This window comes from Mus musculus, chromosome 13 (assembly GCF_000001635.26).
Source record: "Mus musculus strain C57BL/6J chromosome 13, GRCm38.p6 C57BL/6J".
Classification (NCBI taxonomy): Eukaryota; Metazoa; Chordata; class Mammalia; order Rodentia; family Muridae; genus Mus; species Mus musculus.
In genome coordinates, this window is record NC_000079.6 from 13,573,985 (window position 1) to 13,591,516 (window position 17,532).

A 17,532-nucleotide genomic window follows, 5' to 3' on the forward strand; every position below is an offset into this window, starting at 1 on the left:
AGGTGACATCAGAAGGCACAGAAAGGTTTGCCCTTGTCATCATCCAATGAGGCCCTGGGTTGTTTGAGTCAACTGTTCTTGCTCCTCTAATGCTGGCAAAATGATGCCACCCTAAGTCAGCTGAGAGGAAGCCAGGATTTAAGTGCAAACAAGACACACAGCTTGCTTAACAGCATGGAGCACTTCTGCTGCAACTAGGTAGATGAGTGCTAATGGGGCTGCAACGAAAGTGCCCACAGAGTCACTTTGAAAGGAAAGCCCTCCTTCCTCTTCTGAAGAAGGTACTTACAGTGCAGGTAGGCAAACATATTTCTGAGATTGCTTAGCCCCGGCAGAAAGCATGGGCATTTGGGGCAGGCAGACTGGGTTTGGGTTGAGAGCTTGGGTACCACAGGACAAGGTAATGATAAAAAAATCCTTGGCAGCACTGGTGCTGCAGGATGCTGGCTCTTGCACACTGCTTGTTCTGAGGGTGGCTGGTGCCTTGGCGTAACCTCTGGGAGGGTCTGATGTAGGAGAATAAAGCTCCTTCCCAGAGTTGGGTGAGCTGAAGGCCTTTTCTGGGGAGAAGCCAGTCCTGATTTTCAGGTGCCAGAAACTTGGTTTGGACAGGACATTACGGAGTTAATAAAGGGGCACTCTATAAATGGGAGCAGATGGGCTTATGTGGGATCCAACAAAGCGCATGAAACCAAGCCTATTCAAAATATACTTTGTGGGCTGAGGATGTAGCTCAGTTGCCAGAATGCTTGCCGAGTACGCAGGAAACCCTGGGCACCATCCCCGGTACCACATACGCTGAGTGTGGTGGCACAGCTCAGCACTTGAGAGGTGGAGGCAGAAGAACTGTAATCTCAAGGTTAGCCCTCAGCTACACAGTGAGTTTAAGGATAGAGTGGGTTCCGAGGGACCCCTGCCCGGTATCAAATGATCTATAAGGGCCCTGGTTGCAAGTGACCAGGAGCCATTGCTCTGTAGGCTGGGACACTTGAGGATGTGGAGGGGTCAGCTTGGCTGAGGGTAGAGAAGTCAGGAGTAAATAATAAGACAACTCTTCTCCCATCTATCCGCTGCTCGACAAGTCACTGCTCTATCCTTGCATGGGCTCCTTGTTTCTCCTCCCTACCCTCCTCCATCCTTACCTCCTTGCTGAGTCTCTGTGAGGGGGGGAGGGGGATACACAAGTGTCTCCTTGTCGTTACCACTCCTCTGTCCCTTCCACCTTCCATTCATTCTTTATTCCGCTTTCCACATGATCTTTCTAAAACACAACCTGGTCAGCTCTCCACTTTGAAAGACTCCAGTGGTGCAGCTGGGGCGAGAGCTCAGTCACTGAAGTTCCTGCTGAGCATGCGCAAGGCGCTGAACTCTATCCCTAGAAATGATTTTTCAAAAGCCTTGACGTGGTGCTGTGCACCTGTAATCCCAGCGCCGGAAACAGACACAGAAAAGTCCCCTGGGCTGCCAGTCCTGCTAGCCTAGCCTACTTGGTAAATTCCAGGTTAGTGAAAGACCCTGTCTTGAAACCCTCATAGCCTCTGAAGGTGTCCTCTGGCCTGCATACACATGTGACTGACTACACATGCATCTGTGTAGTTTTACACACACACACACACACACACACACGCACGCACGCACGCACGCACGCACGCACGCACGCATACCTGCACACCTGCACACCTGCACACCTGCACACCTGCACACCTGCACACCTGCACACCTGCATCTTTTTTTTCCTGTTCTTTGCTAGGAATTTCTAATCCCTTTCTTATTTCCTTGTGCTATTCCCTTATCTGGAATATCTTTTCCTTTTGTCTGGCTGCCAATCCCTTCCTTGTATTTCAAAACAAAGCTGTCTCCTCTGGGAAACTTTATCTGTTCTCCTTTCACAGTAGGGTTAACTGTCCTGCTTCCTAGCCATACATGTATATTTAAATATATATAACAAAATTTACTATTTTAACATGTATTTGTGTGTATGTTCACATGCACGGAGTTGCATGTGTGTGCAAGTGTGCTTGCAGATGTTTCTGTGTGCCTGTGTATGGCAGCCAGAGGCAACCTCTTGCTGTTGTTCCTCAGGATCTATCCACTTTACCACCTGAGATAGGGGGCTCTCACTGGGACCTGGCACTGGACAATTCAGCTAGTGTGGCTAGCCAATTACTCCCAGAGGTCTCTGCCTCCCCAACACTGGACTACAAAGGTATGTGGCAAGCCTGGATTTTTATAAGGGTGCTAGAAATTGAACTCAGGTCCTTAAGCTCGCATGGCAAATACCTCACATAAGTGCACAGATCAGTGGTCATAAGAACATCGCGTCCATTTCCACAACTTCATCTTCCCCAGCTGAAACTCTGTCTTATTAAATACTCATTCTTCGCTCTTTCCTTTCCTAAGTCTTGGGAACCACTATTAGATTTTCAGTCTTTATGTATTTGACTATTCAAGATGCAGTCCAATAACAGAATCACACAGTATATATCCTTTTGTGATAGGCTTACATCACTTCCCATAAGTATCCTCATGGTATGTTCTTACAGCATTTCCTCAGAATCCCTCCCCCGCTCCCTCCCTGCTGTGTGCACGTACCACATTCCTTTAACCCACTAGATCATCAGTTCAGGCTTGAGTTGCTTCCATCCTTGGCTGCTGTGAACAGCAGTGATAGAACAATCAGCGCAGACATCCGAGACCCTCCTTCCTGCTTCTTGTGCTATGTTCCCAGGAGTGAGATTACTAGAGCATGCGACGATCCCAACTCCTACTCTTTCCCCTCAAAGGTAATTGTGTATGTTAAATGTGAGTCTTCATTATGGTAATGGAGCTGGACATGAATTCCCTTGGAGTCATTTTAGATAATTAAAGTACCACATGAATCCTGCAAAGGATGCCTGACTCTACCCTGCAGCGAAAGTATGTTTTCCACTGAAGTCGCAAACTGGCTGAAATGTAACAGTGCTAATAACACATGAATCTAAAATTAGATGCTGGGAAGTGCTGGGAGGAGAAAATGCTCTTGAGAAATCTAGTTAGTAAGTTTTATAGTTTTCACTTCCTTGTGATTTGCCTGGGACTCTGGAATCTGGAATTCCCTGTGTCCTCTCTGCTCTGATCTTTGCTTCAAGTAAATTACTTCACCCTCTAGGTTAATTTCATCTCCAGCAAAGCATCAGATGCCTCTTTACATTCAGGAGCACAAAGCAATCCAAATGAAAAATGTCGATGATCCCAAGACAAGTGGGTCAGCTGAATTAGCACAATGGCCAACAGTGGGACTTTAAGCAGAGCTGCATGGCAGACAAGCCGACACACTCCGTCATTCTCCTCTACATAAGAACATTCTCTGAGAATTAAGTACACTCTGGAGTTAGAGCTCGTCTTTAGAGCTGAAAAACAAAAACCAAACCAAACTAAACCAAACAAACACCCAATGTTAAATTCCAAGAACAGTAGGAGTGATAAGAAAGCTGCTGGTAAGGTTTAAAAGTACAGAATTGGAGACAGCATCTTCAGAGAATTAGGATTAGACACTGAGAAAGAATGTCCTGGGCTAAGAGAATTTAAAAAAGCCCTTGGTAAAAATACATAGTAAGGGGTTGAGACTGTAGCCTAGTGGTAGAGTGTTTACCTTGTAAGTGTGTTTGACCTGTGGTACACACACACACACACACACACACACACACAAACACACAGAACTCAGTAAGTCCTACATGATATGCATACATTCTGTTCAAAAGATATTGAATCTAGTGTTAACATAAGTGATCTAGCCTGCTTCTCACAGTCATCTCTGACTGGATGTGTGCCTGTAAGGTTTGGCAAAAACGTGTTTATTGTCACTACAATGATGTTGGTTCCAAATGAAGATGCTGAGTATGAAATCAACATAGTTTCATTGTCTTAGTACAGGTGGCCAATCAACTCACTTTAGATCGTATAGTTCCCATCTTTATCTTTCATGTTTTAAGGTGTCTGTGTTATTGATTCCATTTTGGGGACAACAGTATAAACTTAGTAATAATTTGTTATATTCTTTTTAACAATAAAACAAACCTTTTCCCACTTTTCTCTAACTTTCTCTCTCTCTATCTACTATTGACTATCTATCTATTTATCTATCTATCTATCTATCTATCTACTATCTATCTATCTATCTATCTATCAGCTATCTACTTACTTACCTAATGGCAGTGTGTATGTGCATCTTAGCACACACGTGGAGGAGGATGAACAATTTTCTTGAGTAAGTGGTCCTCTTCCATATGGTAAGTTCCTGGTATTGAACTCAAGTTCCCATCGTTGGCAGCAACCTTACATTCTAAATGGTATTGTTGGCTCTTGGTTTTGCTTTAGGGAGGCTCAGATTGGCCTGAAGACACTATGTGATAGAAGAGACCTTGAACTAACTTCTGATCTTTCTGTCTTTACTGCCTAAATTCTGGGATCATAGATAAAGGCCTCCATGATGGAAATCTAGGGCTTCTAGCACACTAGGCAAGCACTCTACCAACTGAGCAACATCTGGAGCCCCCAATTTTTATTTATTTGTTTTCACACAAACTGGTAATGCAAACTTGCCCCTGGGGGAGAGGGAGGGTCAGGGGTTAAAAACACACAGCACTTTTTCAGGGGACCTAAGTTTGGTTCTCAGCACTCATGCTGGGCAGCTCACAACTGCCTATAACTCTAGCTCCGTGGAATTCTGACACCTCCAGCTTCAGCAGGCACCTGCACTCATGTGCATATACCACACATAATTTTAAAAATTTTTAAAAATTGCAGGAGCGTACTCAACTGCCATCATTAACTCACTGAAACTGAGGACGTGGCCAGTAAAGATGAAGCATGTTTGGAATAACTACAGAGCTCAGGAGGGGTAACTAACCACTCTTGACAGGAGACTAAAGAGCATCCTACCAAAGCTGTGGTAGCAGTTAAGTCCAAGGGACAATAAAGAGTAGTTTCTTCTATAAAAATTCAGGTCCACTCGAGTCTGTGCTATCAGTTTATGGATTTCAGTTTTGCTATTCTGGAGAGACAAAGCCCGGACCACAGGATGAGCTCAGTATTCAGTTAAGAGGCCACTTCAGAATAGACTGGAATGGTGAGCATCTGTTTGGAAGGGAATGTTTCTCCCCTCTACCATTTCCTTTCAGATGCCATCTTCCACCTGTGTGTTCTCCGGCACTGGTTGGGAAGCAGGGACACAGGTGGAACCAGTGCATGCCACTTAGCAGAACTAGATGTGAATGTTACTGGTATTCAACCCTTCTTGCTGTATGTACTGCCTTTTGATAAGCCAGTCCCTAACATCCAATATTTTTTCTCTCTTTGGAACATTTACTGTGTGCTTGCTTTGAACAGGCAGGCTTCAGGAAGCATCCCACACCTGCAAAACGCATTTTCCTGGTAATGATTCTCCAAATGTTATTCTGGATGCCACATTTTTGTCTGAAACAGTGTCTTGATGTGTAGTCCTGCTGTCTTTAGACTTGCGACAATCCTGCCTATGCCTCCCGAGTGCTGGGATTACAGACAAGCACCATTATGCTTTGCTACTATTTATTCTCTCTCTCTCTCTTTCTCTCTGACTCTCTTACACACACACACACACACACACACATACACACACACACACACACACACACACACACACACACACACACACACTTACGAACATGTGGAAGCCAGAGGTCAATTTCAGATGCCCCCTCTAATTTTCTTTACCTTACTTTTATCTTTCACTAGACCCGGAGCTTGCTATTTTGCTAGACTGGTAGCCAGCAACCTCCTCACATCAGTTTGTCTCCACTGCCCATGCACTGGGGTTACAGGTGAATGCTACTATGCCTGGCTTTTATGTGAGTTCTTGGGATCTGAACTCAGGTCCCCAAGTTGAAACAACAAGTACGTTACCCACTAAGCTACCTTCCCAGACTTTCATTTGTTTTTGGTAATAGCATACTGTTAAGAATCAGCCGATGGTTAACACATTCACCCAATAGCTGCCTATAAAGTGTGAAGACCTCAGCCTCCTGTACTACCTGAGTCTGATGTGGTGGATGGCAAGCTTAGGGTTAAGTCACGTTTGCAATATTGAGCAGAGACACAGCTGCCTATAAATATAGCAAGTGCTGCCTGCACACCACCAGGAAGTCTTCACTCTCCTATTAGATATAATTATCAGCCAGCCACTGAGATGCAGAAATGTTGCTGTAAGTTCAACAGGAAATAAGCCAGGGATGGGAGAGTTATCCTGTAGGGGAAGAGCTCCTGGGATCACAGGTTTCAGTGCATTTCCTGGTCAGGTGTGGCTTTGATTTGTTGATTCCAGATTCTTAGCCAACGACTTTAATATCCGAAGAAGAAATTCGCCCAGTATGAACTAAACAGGACTCCCAGCACTGTTGTCACAGTAGTCATCACCACCATCATATATGTCAGCACCATCATCATTACTATCATCATTATTGCTATCATCCCACCATCATCATCACCACCACCTCCACCTCCACCACCATTGGGGTAGCAGGGGAGTTTATGAAGCTCCAGAACTCAGCCGAAGGAAAATCAAATGGCAGTGTCCAACCCCCAAGGCCGGATTCCCTCAACAAGAAGCTATTCCTCCTTGTCCTGGGAGGAAGTGCGCTTTCTCAGTCTCACTCCTCATCTGGAGTTGCAGCTGAGCCCACCTACCCTGTAAGCTGCCTTGGAGCTCTCTGCTTACATGACCACACCTTCACGGCAGTTTCCAATGGGCCCAGGCATCTCTAAATGCATGTACAGGTGCTTTGTCTTCATGTGTGTCTGTGTGCCATGTGTGTGTGCAGTACAGGAGGAAGCCAGAAGGCTTCAGATCTCCTAGAACTGACAACTGATGGCGGCTGTCAGCCATTATGTGGATGATGGGAACCAAACCTCAGCCCACTGGAAAAGCACCCATTGTTCTTAACTTCAGAGCTGTTTCTCTAGCCCCTGTCCTCCTTTTCTTCCTGGGGTACCTTGGACTGAAGTCAGATCCTCACATAAGATAGGCAAGTGCTCTATCAATGAGCTTAGCCCCAGCTTTTTTTTTTTTTTTTTTTTTTTTTTGAGATGGGGGTCTCACTAACTTGCCCAGGTTGGCCTTGACTCATTTGACAACCCAAGCCAGACTTAAATTTGTTATTCACCTGTCTCAGTGTCTTGAGTTGCCGGGTTGACAGATTGGTGCTACTAGGTCTTGCTGGGTCCCTGCTCCCCTTCATTTGACATTTGCATGGGCTTCAATACCAATGTATGTCTTGAATCTCTTTTCTGGGATGGACATTGTTACCCTTCTGGAAGGACCATGTATTTTATTTCTAGTAAGATGGTACTACACCTACTCCAACAAAGCCATACTTCCTATCCCTTGTAATTTCTAATCCTTTCAAACAGTTCCACTCTCTGGTGACTAATCATTTGAATATATGAGCTTTTGGGGGCCACTCTCATTTGAACCAGCACAACCATAAGTCAACTGCCTGCTAAATTGATGTCCCCCATGGGTTTTTGTATTTTGGCAGCTGCTGCAATTTTGGAATAAGCTAATGAGAGGGGGGAGGAGGGGAGGAGGAAGGGAAGGGAGAAGGATCGGGAGAGGGAGAGAGATCATTTGCTTCCATTCAAACCTTCAGGCAAGCATTTAGTAAAACGAATATCTTCTCTTGGCTGTCACTGGCATCCCGCGGAACCTATACACAGTGAGCAGGGCCATCCTCCTGAATGTGGGTCATACACTGGGTTCTTTGCATCATCCATGCTGCCTGAGACCAGCAATTCTACAGATATTTTGTGGAAATAGGCCTGGCCTTCTGGTGTCAAATTTAGTCACACTTGGCATTTGAACAAGCTCCCTAGGTTATTTAAATGCACATTAAAGTTGAAGAAGGGGAGGAAACAGCATGGAAAAAGTGGTGAGCAAGATGCTGGTGGCTTGAAGATACTTAGTAAAGGAAAAGGGCCATGTTTCAAGCAAGGGGAGGGAGATGCTAAGAGGGCAGGCAGGTGGGTAAAGATGGCTCTTCTTTTCATCTTTGGTATCTCCTTACTGCTCTCTAGCCACATCTGACTTGGTAAGTAAGACTTTGGTTAATTTTGTCGCCAGTTGTTTGAGAAAAGATATCAAAGGTATGCCAACATGTTATTTCTCTGCTGTAAAAGGAAGGCCACTGCAATTTCAAAAGAGTAGGAAGGGTGGAGTTTCAGAGGAACAGGCAGCAGTGAGTCAGCTTAGCTTTGAGGAGGGCTCACTTCATTGATCTTCACTTCTCTTTAAAACGCATCGCATAGTTAAGAGCATTTGGGAGAAGCTGGCCTGTCTCCGAACTTCCTGGTCTTTAATTCTTAGGTCTAGAGTCAACCTTTCAAAGTTTTTTTTCCTGACATTGGGTAGGCATGACCATGCTCTTCGAGAGACTCCTGTGCAGGCTGGTGAGAGGTGTCCTCTCACCAGTCTCTGTAAAACCTGCTTGTTTTCCTACCTGGAATCCTAGCAAACCTAGGATGTCTTTCAGCTATATTTTGGTCCTAGTACTGGAACATTGCAAGTATACAGAAAAAAATCCATCAGTGAAATGAAGGCCTATAACAGTGCTCCAATTTTGGGATCTTTTTTATTTTATTAAAAAAATTTTTTGGAGACAATCTCATATACCTTGGAATTGCCTTGGTCTATAGATCTTTCTGCTTTATATCTCCCAAGAGCTGGGATTATACTTATGTACCATCATGTCTAGTCAGTCCTGCAATCTTACCAAAAGATTTTGATATTAGGTAGGGTTAGGGATGACTTTTTTTTTTCAATAGGAAATTGTGATATTATCAAAAATGATTGAGAAAATATACCTATTAAACTTTTTATTGGCTGGGGTGTATCTTGGTGGGATAATGTTTGCCAAGGCCCTTGATCTTATTCCCAGTACTCCAAATTGTACAACATGGCTTTATGAGTAGGCAGTGAAACACACACCTTCACCTATTCCTTACCACATGTACTAGATACCATTTCATGTCTGTGATCAAATACCTGACAAGAAGCAATTTAAAAGAGAAAAGGTTTATTTTGGCTTAGTGTAGTTAGTTCATCATGGTGGAGAGGTATAGCATCAGGAATATGAGGTGGATGGTCACATTGCATTTGCAGTCAGGAAGTAGAGAGTAGACAGGAAGAATCCTTAAGGACCCCTCCCCCATCTCAGCCCAGGTACCCACTTCCTCTAATAAGTTCCCACCTCATGGATTGGCTCCCAGCTGGGGATCAAGTGTTCCAACAAATGAATCCAAGGGGGATATTTCATATTCGATCTGCAACACTATGTTTGCTTGCCAATGTGCCTGCTCCTCCTCACCTGGCCTTTTCCTGCCTCTTTGCACCTGCAGCTTTGTGAGCAGGCGATACTCTGTTCTGTGGATCCACTGATGAGTGGGAGTGTGTGTTTCTGGTTTCCTTCTGAATTGCCTGTCTTGAGCTCTTAAACTTAGATGCTCTCATGCTCTTTAATATCCTCTGGCAATCTGGGTTCCTGGCTTTAGAAACAGGACTACATAGGAAACCTGCTTTCCTAATGATAGCTCTTTAAAATCCCTTTTCACTTCTACAGCCCGTTTATTATGTAGGGCTGACTCAGTTTGCTTTTCTAAAGTACACAGCTCATGTAGGTTACAGCTGAAAGTTAATAAAAAACTTGCCAGCCATGGGACTATATTGTGTATAAAGACTGACAAATATTTGCTATTTAAATATGAATACCAAGTACCTGAATCGGCTTATGCTTAATAACTGACCAAAATCCTACCCTCCTCCTCTCCTTCCTCATTTAATTTTGCAATCTAAAGAGTGAACCTAGGATTTGGCACATGCTAGGCAAATGAGCTATACCTTTTGTTTTGGGATTAACTCTTGCTAAATTTTCTAGTTGAACCCATTGTATAGCCCCAGCAGTGATTAAAGTTGTGATTCTTCGGGTAGTTAGGATTACAGGCCTGGATGAAATACTAGTTGTTTTTTTTTTTTTTTTCAGTGACAGTGATGGTGATAATAATATTAAAAACAATAATGTGTGGTGTACGCCTTTAATCACAGCACTTGGAAGGCAGAGGCAGGAGAACTTGTGAGTTCCAGGAGAGCCATGGTTACATAAAGAGATCCTGTCTCAAGAAAAAAAAAAGGAACAGTAATGTGTATGTGTTTCAGTGTGTGCACTAAAACATCTGTGGAAAAGTATCTCAGCAACTAGTAATTGCCTTTGGCATAACACTATACTTCATTTTCTATATTTTGTATTTCTCTTGAGCCTGGCTTATATGATTCTCTCTCTCTCTGTCTCTCTCTCTGTCTCTCTCTCTGCCTCTCTCTCTGTCTCCCTCTGTCTCTGTCTCTCTGGCTCTGTCTCTGTCTCTGTCTCTGTCTCTGTCTCTCTCTCTCTCACACACACACACACACACAGATTTCCAATAAGAAGCATAAAATAGGTCATATTTTGAAAAGAAAATAATACTTTAATGGGAAAATGACACTATTGCACGCAAGCAGTCTTTCCTACACATGAAATCGAACCTCAAGTCACACTTAGCACAGGGTTTCCACAGCAAAGAGGAAAATCTGAATCACTTCAAGACTTCTCACTAGTTCCAAAGGTCATCTCATAAAGGAGCTTTTGAATTTCATAAATCTTAAATAAAGTGTCCACACAATAAGGACATTTGCTATCACTGAAACAGCAAAGAAAATTGCATTAAAGGCTTGCACTAAAATCAACTTTGATAGTATAGCTTTTGTAAAGAAGAAGAGAAGATGATAGTTATGAAGATATTAATTATGAATTAGACACTTCAATAAAAATTTAAGGTATCTGTTTAAAACCACATTTTAAAGATTTATTAAGGTAAAGCATCCAAAACTCAGTCTATATGTCTAAAATAGTAAAAAAAAATAGTTATTATACTATTATCTCTTTTGAAATACTGGGAATCAAGCCCAAGGCCTCATCCACACTAAACTCTACTGCTAAACTAATTTCTCAGTCTGATATGTCTCTGACGTTTTTGGATGTATAGGTGTGTGTGTGTTGACATGTGTGCTGGTGAACATATGTGAACAGTTGTTGTGCAAGTCAGGGTCTTCTTTAATTTTTTACTGAGTCAGGGTCACTCAGATGAACCTAGAGCGAGACATGTGGTAAGCCTGGCTTCCAAGCACTGGATTGCACACACATTGGGTCCACACACATTGGTATTTATGCTAGGTTCTGGGTATCCCAACTCCTGTCCTCACCCTTTTTCAGTGCAACTCACTCATATACCATGTTCTACAGTGTGGGTTTCTCATTGTGAGACAAATCTTCATCAAGTGGACCAACTTCCCTGATTTTTTTTTTTATGGAACCATTACTTGGTCTTGAGTTAGATGTATAAATATAGCTAAATATATTATTTTGACTATTATATTATTATAGAAATTGCATCCTGCCACACTTCACAAATCCACTAGGCATATAAACTTAACTCAGAATTATAATCAATATACTCTTTGGATGCTTATTTGGAATTTAAGCAGGTTTTCTTTTTTGTTTTGTTTCTGAGATAAGGTCTTACTCTGAAATCCAGGCTAGTCTTGAATTTACAGTGATCCTTCTGCCTCACCTTCTCTGGTATTCAAATTACAGGCAAGAGACACTATGGCTACCTACAACATTTTCTTAATGAAAGCATTCATTCAGATATCCTGAGTGCCTGGTAATAGTGTGTGTGTGTGTGTGTGTGTGTGTGTCTGTGTGCATGTGTGCCAGTGACTACAGAAGACAGAGGTATTTTGAACTCAGGGCTTTGTGATATATCATGTGGTGCAAAGCTTGGATCATGTAGTCTTAAGTGGGAGAGATGATTACAATAAACATGCTAGCCAGGCCTGGGCAATATAATGAGACTGTTTTAAAACAGAACAGTAAAATGTGGGCTGGACATCTATCTTGGTGCTAGAACACTTGCTTAGCATGTTCAAGGCTCTGGAACCAATACCAAGAAAGACAAAAAAAAAAATAAATAAACAAATCATTTAATATGTTACAATTGATAGGTGCTATGAAAAACATGTTTAAAGTTACAAATTACATTTCATGACTTGCACTCATGGTACACTGTCTAGCATAAAATGTGATGTTCTTGTGGGTCTTGTATTCTAATCGAGAGTGATGATAAAAATAAGCAAAGCAGCTGGGCATCGTGGTGTAGGTCTGTCCTCTCAACTGCTCTGAAGACTAGGGAACCAAGTGGCACATCACCTATATTAAAAAAAAAAAAGCAAAGCAGTTATTTAGAGTGTCTTACGGAAGAAATTCAGGCACAGGGTCCAGGGCAGAAGCGGTTGTTGCTGAGTTTTCAAGGTGGTACTGAGGGTAGATCTTACTAGAAGATAAAAATTAGATTATAGCTAAGGGAATTATTATTGTGGCTATCCAAAGAGAAAGCACTTTGTGTGGAGGGGCCAGACAGTACCAGATCTTAAAAGCAAGAACTTGCCTGGAAGTATATGCCTAACAGTGAAGAGGCCACTCTGTTTGAGAGGAAGGAAGGAAGAGGGAAGTGAGGTTCGGGCAGATACTAAGCTCTGAAGGTCATTGCAAGGACTTTGGCTTTTGCTGAAGTGAAATGAGGAGCCATGTGACCTCTTAAAACATTTGAAGTATTTAGGGAACAATTAAATATGAAGATGTGCACATTAGAATATTTATTTTAAAGTCTTAATGTTATAGTCTCATTTTAGCATTCATTCTGAGACAAGTTATATTGTCAATTTACCGCTATCAAACTCCTCCAGGGGAGCAAATAAACATAAGTACAGTTTCCTTTTTTATTATTCATTTTTTCTATAGATGTTTTTTACTTTTGTATGTTCTCAATTACTATCTTGATATCCATTTGAAATCTCTTAAGCTAAGTGTCTCAAGCTTAGGTATACTTAGTGTTCTACAACTTATTAATATTTACTCATTTCTGGTTTTGTTGTTTTGAGAAAGGGCCTCAAACTCATTATGTGGCCAAGGATGACCTTGAACTCCTGATCCTCCTGCCTCCACTTCCTGAGTGCTAGGCATGCACGATTATACCTGAGTATTAATTTTCTAATATGCCATGTTAGTTTTGTTTTTACATGCACTTACATGTTTATTTGTCTGCTCGGTATGTGTGTGTGTATGCATGTGCACAAGCCATGAAACACATATGGAGATCAGAGGACAACTTTTAGAATTTGGTTCTTTCCTTCTGTCATGTGAGTTCTGACAATCAAATTCAAGTTGTCAAGGTTAGTGTTGAATTTGTGGCAATTGTTCTGCCTCAGTCTCTGAAATGCTAAGAATGCCAGTGTTCACTACTACACTTGTCTTAATTCTAAGTGTTCTTGAACAAAATAAATACTGTAGTATCTTGTTTAAAATCCTTTATGATGAAGACAGATAATGTCACAAATGCCATTACTTTGGCATTTTATGAATAAAAATATTCTGAGGGACAATGTATACCATTATGTAATGTCTTTCATTTTCTTTCCATTTAATGAAGTCTTGCTCATTCATCTATAATCTCTCTTCCAAGGGAACTAGAAAGCAGTTTGTCAGTTTGTTACTTGATATTTCTGTGACTTTTTGTTCATTAGAAGATTTGTTTGTTTGTTTATTGTTGTTTTAGATTAGCAGGAGAACTTTGAGTGAACAAGACTAGATTCAGTCTGGGGTAAATACCTGACCAGTAAGGTGTAACTACTTTCCCTCTCTGTGTTTGCAGTGTTTCAAGTGTCTGGTACTGAGTTGGGCACAGATCCTAGTACTTAAGAGATGCTCTTTACATATTTGTTAAACGAGTGCATTTTGTGGCATTTCTTTCATTTGTTTCTTAGAGACTTTGTATGCTGCCCATCCCTAGAGTACTGGTATTTTGAGAGCCTGCCTGCCAGAGGAAGTGGGTAACCTCTGCCTAAAGATATGAGCTGTTAATGGTTAATACCAGAATCAGATAAAGTTATTTTAAAGAGAGGAATTTTCCTAGAGAGACCCCTTCAGCCACATCAGTGGGTAACTTCATACTCTATCATCAGGCCATAAGGGAGTTGAGAAACTGAGAGTTGCACTTGGTAAATAGCCTTTGAATATAATGTCCTGAATTATTTTTATTTCAATTCCTATGCAAAAAAAAGTGACTGGAGACCTTAGGTCTACAGTGATCCCTACTATTATAGACAGATTATGGAGTGTGGAAGCTACCCACTGGAATTTCCAGGGTTTTGTGTCTTAGAGCAAGGAATTGGACCAGGGACACATAAGACAGTGGCAGAAAGACAGGGAGCTTATTAAAGAAGAAAAGCTCAAGTCAGAGCTGGAGAAAGATCAAAGGCTCAAAGCATGGGCCACGGTGGTTGTGAGTCTTTATGGGTCTTTCACACAGCTCCTGCCTTTCCTCACATGTGTATGCTATGGGCTTTTCTCAGACATGTTCTGACTGTCATGTGTATTCTTTGGTGGTGAACATGGGGGTTCCAGTGTTTTTTTCTGTCACTGATTGTAAATCTCTCCACCCTCTCTTCTGCTACAGGATCAAGCTGTAGACTATTTGATTATTAATTGTATTATTTGGGAAGACCTTGAAAACTGCCAAATGATACCAAATATATCAATAGCTTTGACTTTCCCCCCCATGCCTCTGTTATCTCAAAGGCCCGCCACAGTTGTGGCTGGAAGAAGAGGAAGGGTGGCCCCTAAGCTGTCAAAATGCCTACAGCAGCATCATTTTGTCAGTCTTAGGTTTAGTTGGACTGTAGTGAGGATCAGATATCCTTTTGTTTAACTTGTGGTTCCCACACTCAGAAGAGGTTGGTATATTAAAGTGTATAACATTAATAGTCATGAGAAAACCAAAGCTGGGCACAAGTTAAAATGGCAAAGACAAATTTTATCCAGGACTAGCATAACAAAAAGAACCCAGGTACATAGTTGGCCTCTGATTTAAACACACTAGGGATACCTGGGGATTTATAGTCAAGAAACGTGGAGCTCATGGTTGATACCAACATAGGTGAATGTTGGTAGCATCAACCTCACAAGATTCATGCTGAAGGCAGGCCAGCATGAATAGATACCAAAGGTGGGGACTGAGAGATTTTGTAGATAGGGAGGGTGTGATTGTGTATGTGTGGGTTCTTGCTAAACTGCCTTGGCGATTGCTAAACCTAGAGTTTACAAAGATGTGCACACATAGCACATGGGCCAAGGAGAAGGTTCAAAGTCTGACTAAAGTTTGCTTTAAGCAAGGATCTTTGTCACATTGCCCACTGTATGCTAGCATATTTGAACAGGGCTAGGTAGGGTATCATACCTGGACCCAGAATTTTTGCAAGTTTCTCTCTTTCTGTTTGACAGAAATATAAGTTCAGGCCCCAATGCTATCTTGAGGATAGCCCTGCTTCCATCTTGGTGAACCTTTCCGTTTTTTGTCTTTTGTTTTGTTTTTTTTTTTTTTTTTTAATCCTGTGACCTCCAACAGAAAATAGGACAACAGTTTATTGCACATACTGTCCATGAAAAAACAAAACAAAACAAAACAAAACAAAAACCAAAAGAAAGTTTATTCTGAGGCAACTTTGAGTGAATAGTGCTTAGTAACAGAGATTCGGGTTTCCCAGAATTACATGTTCTACTGTGAAAGAGGTTTACACGCAGTCTTATAGCCATAGAACAAAAGACCATAAATCAATACATTTGCCAAATATAGCGGAAAGGACATCGGGGAGGTAGGCTACAGCATAGCAGGAAAATCTCCAGCTGATGATACTCTTCTTTTGAGCACTGCTGAAAAGCCAGTCGTTGGCTAAGTTTAACAATACATTCCAAACTTTTTACATAACAGGCACAAAGATCTTAGGTCAGCTACAAAGGTTGGTAATAAGCAGTTTTTTTAAAGAACCTAAAGATAGTCCAAGATAATCTTGGTTACTGATCATCATCTCTCCGTAATGGTAAAGTTCTAGACAGTCAGTCACTTTGTACAGTCTTCAACAAAGATGTAATTTTCCCAGTAAACGTGAGTTTACAGTAGAAAGAAGACACTAGGCTTGCGCTTTTAGGGGCTGAATCGCCTGGGATGGACGAAGCTTTATGCGGCCGGGAGGGGTGGAGTTCAGAGAAGCTGCACAGGGCCCTCCTCGCTGCATTTGTCCCGCCTTCTTCCTCTCATTGGCTGAGATTCTCCACGCATCACGTCGGCGACCCCAGCGTGCCCTCCCGGTGGGGCGGGACTTTAGGCGCTCGAGGCGGGGACGGTGCGCACGCGCAGAGGAGCGGGTCTGGGTCTGGGCGGGGGAGGAAGGGGGTGGTGTTCCCGGTTTCCCGGGTTACCTGAGGGGGCGGGGGTGAGAGCTCACGCTGGCCTGGCAGCCTTGGTGAGTCGGGATTCTCCTGCACCGGCGGGCGAGAGCGCGCGGCGGACCACAGAGCGGAGGTAAAGACCGCAGCGGGCTCCTTTAGAGGGTCAGGGTCTCGACCTCAGCGGGGCATGGCGGGAAGGTGGCGGGCCGCCCGGGCGGGGTCGTGCCGCGCTAAGGGAACGGGGTGGTGCCCGGAGCTCGGCCCGGCCGGGGTTCGCTTGCCTTCTGAGCTCTGCACAGTTGCTGATTGAGGCGGACCCGGGCCCCGAGGGCTGTGGCGGCGGCGCGGACCCCATAGTAACTTTACTTACCGGCCGGCTGGTGCGGCGGACGGTGTCCTCAGGGGGCGCTTCACCTCGGGAAGCGCTTGTCCCGGACCGCCGCTACCCTCAGCCTGCCCGGTCCTTCCCAGCAGGTGACAGCGGGAGCTGACAGGTTCAGGGCGTCTCACTTCGCGCCGCGGGTCCATCTGTCATTCCCCACCCTGGTGCTTCGGAGTCCTTGCTGTCCCTTCCCTGCCCGTGACACCTGCTGCGGGACTCTGCAAACAACCCTTCGTGGTTCGCGCGCACCTCTGGAGCGGTGGCTGAGATGCTAATATAATAGGGACGTGACCCAGGGAGATTTCCTCTGCCACCGGAGGCCAAGGGTTCATGATGGAGGGTTGGAGCTCAGGGAGTCAAGAAAAGTGTCCTCATCCAATCCTCAGAGGGATAAACAAAACAGCAAAACATCCTTGATGGAGAGAGAGAGAGAGAGAGAGAGAGAGAGACAGAGACAGAGACAGAGACAGAGACAGAGACAGACAGACACAGCTCTTGCTTGGTAGTTGATGGTGTGAGAAAAAAATTTTAAGGTGTTGACTCGTGTAGAACACACATTTGTGTTGAATTCTGGCCAGTATTTCCTTAAGGATCAAATTCATTGTGCATTTTCTCCAGGGTTTGTTTAACAGGTTGATATGGCACATTAATTTGAGCTTTTTCTTCCTGAAAGGCATTTGGCTGGTCTGCCTTTACTTTTAACTTCCACACCTAGTAACCTTATACTAATAAAGATGTTGGCTCTTAGCTTTTATTATGTAGCTGATTGGT

The 17,532-nt window shown here is 43.2% G+C and overlaps 1 protein-coding gene and 1 long non-coding RNA gene across 6 annotated transcripts in view; one reads left to right on the forward strand and one right to left on the reverse strand.

Annotated features, from left to right (window-relative positions):
• Nucleotides 1–12,061: 12,061 nt before the first annotated feature.
• Gm30836 lies at nucleotides 12,062–17,217 on the reverse strand. Of its 2 annotated transcripts, none has more exons than XR_382086.4 (2): nucleotides 16,750–17,217; nucleotides 12,062–12,305 (listed from the first exon to the last, which is right to left on the reverse strand). It is a non-coding gene; the product is annotated as a predicted gene, 30836 (long non-coding RNA). The 2 variants fall into 2 exon arrangements; XR_873144.3 differs by lacking the exon at nucleotides 12,062–12,305 and adding an exon at nucleotides 15,619–16,363.
• Lyst (lysosomal trafficking regulator) overlaps nucleotides 16,327–17,532 on the forward strand; it is a 188,493-nt gene continuing 187,287 nt past the window's right edge. For 3 of the 4 annotated variants that reach the window (XM_006516561.2, XM_006516562.2, XM_006516563.4), the window contains exon 1: nucleotides 16,327–16,512. The gene's annotated coding sequence lies outside the window, so the exon portion shown is untranslated. The remainder of the gene's footprint in view (nucleotides 16,513–17,532) is intronic. The other variant, NM_010748.2, reaches the window with a different exon arrangement.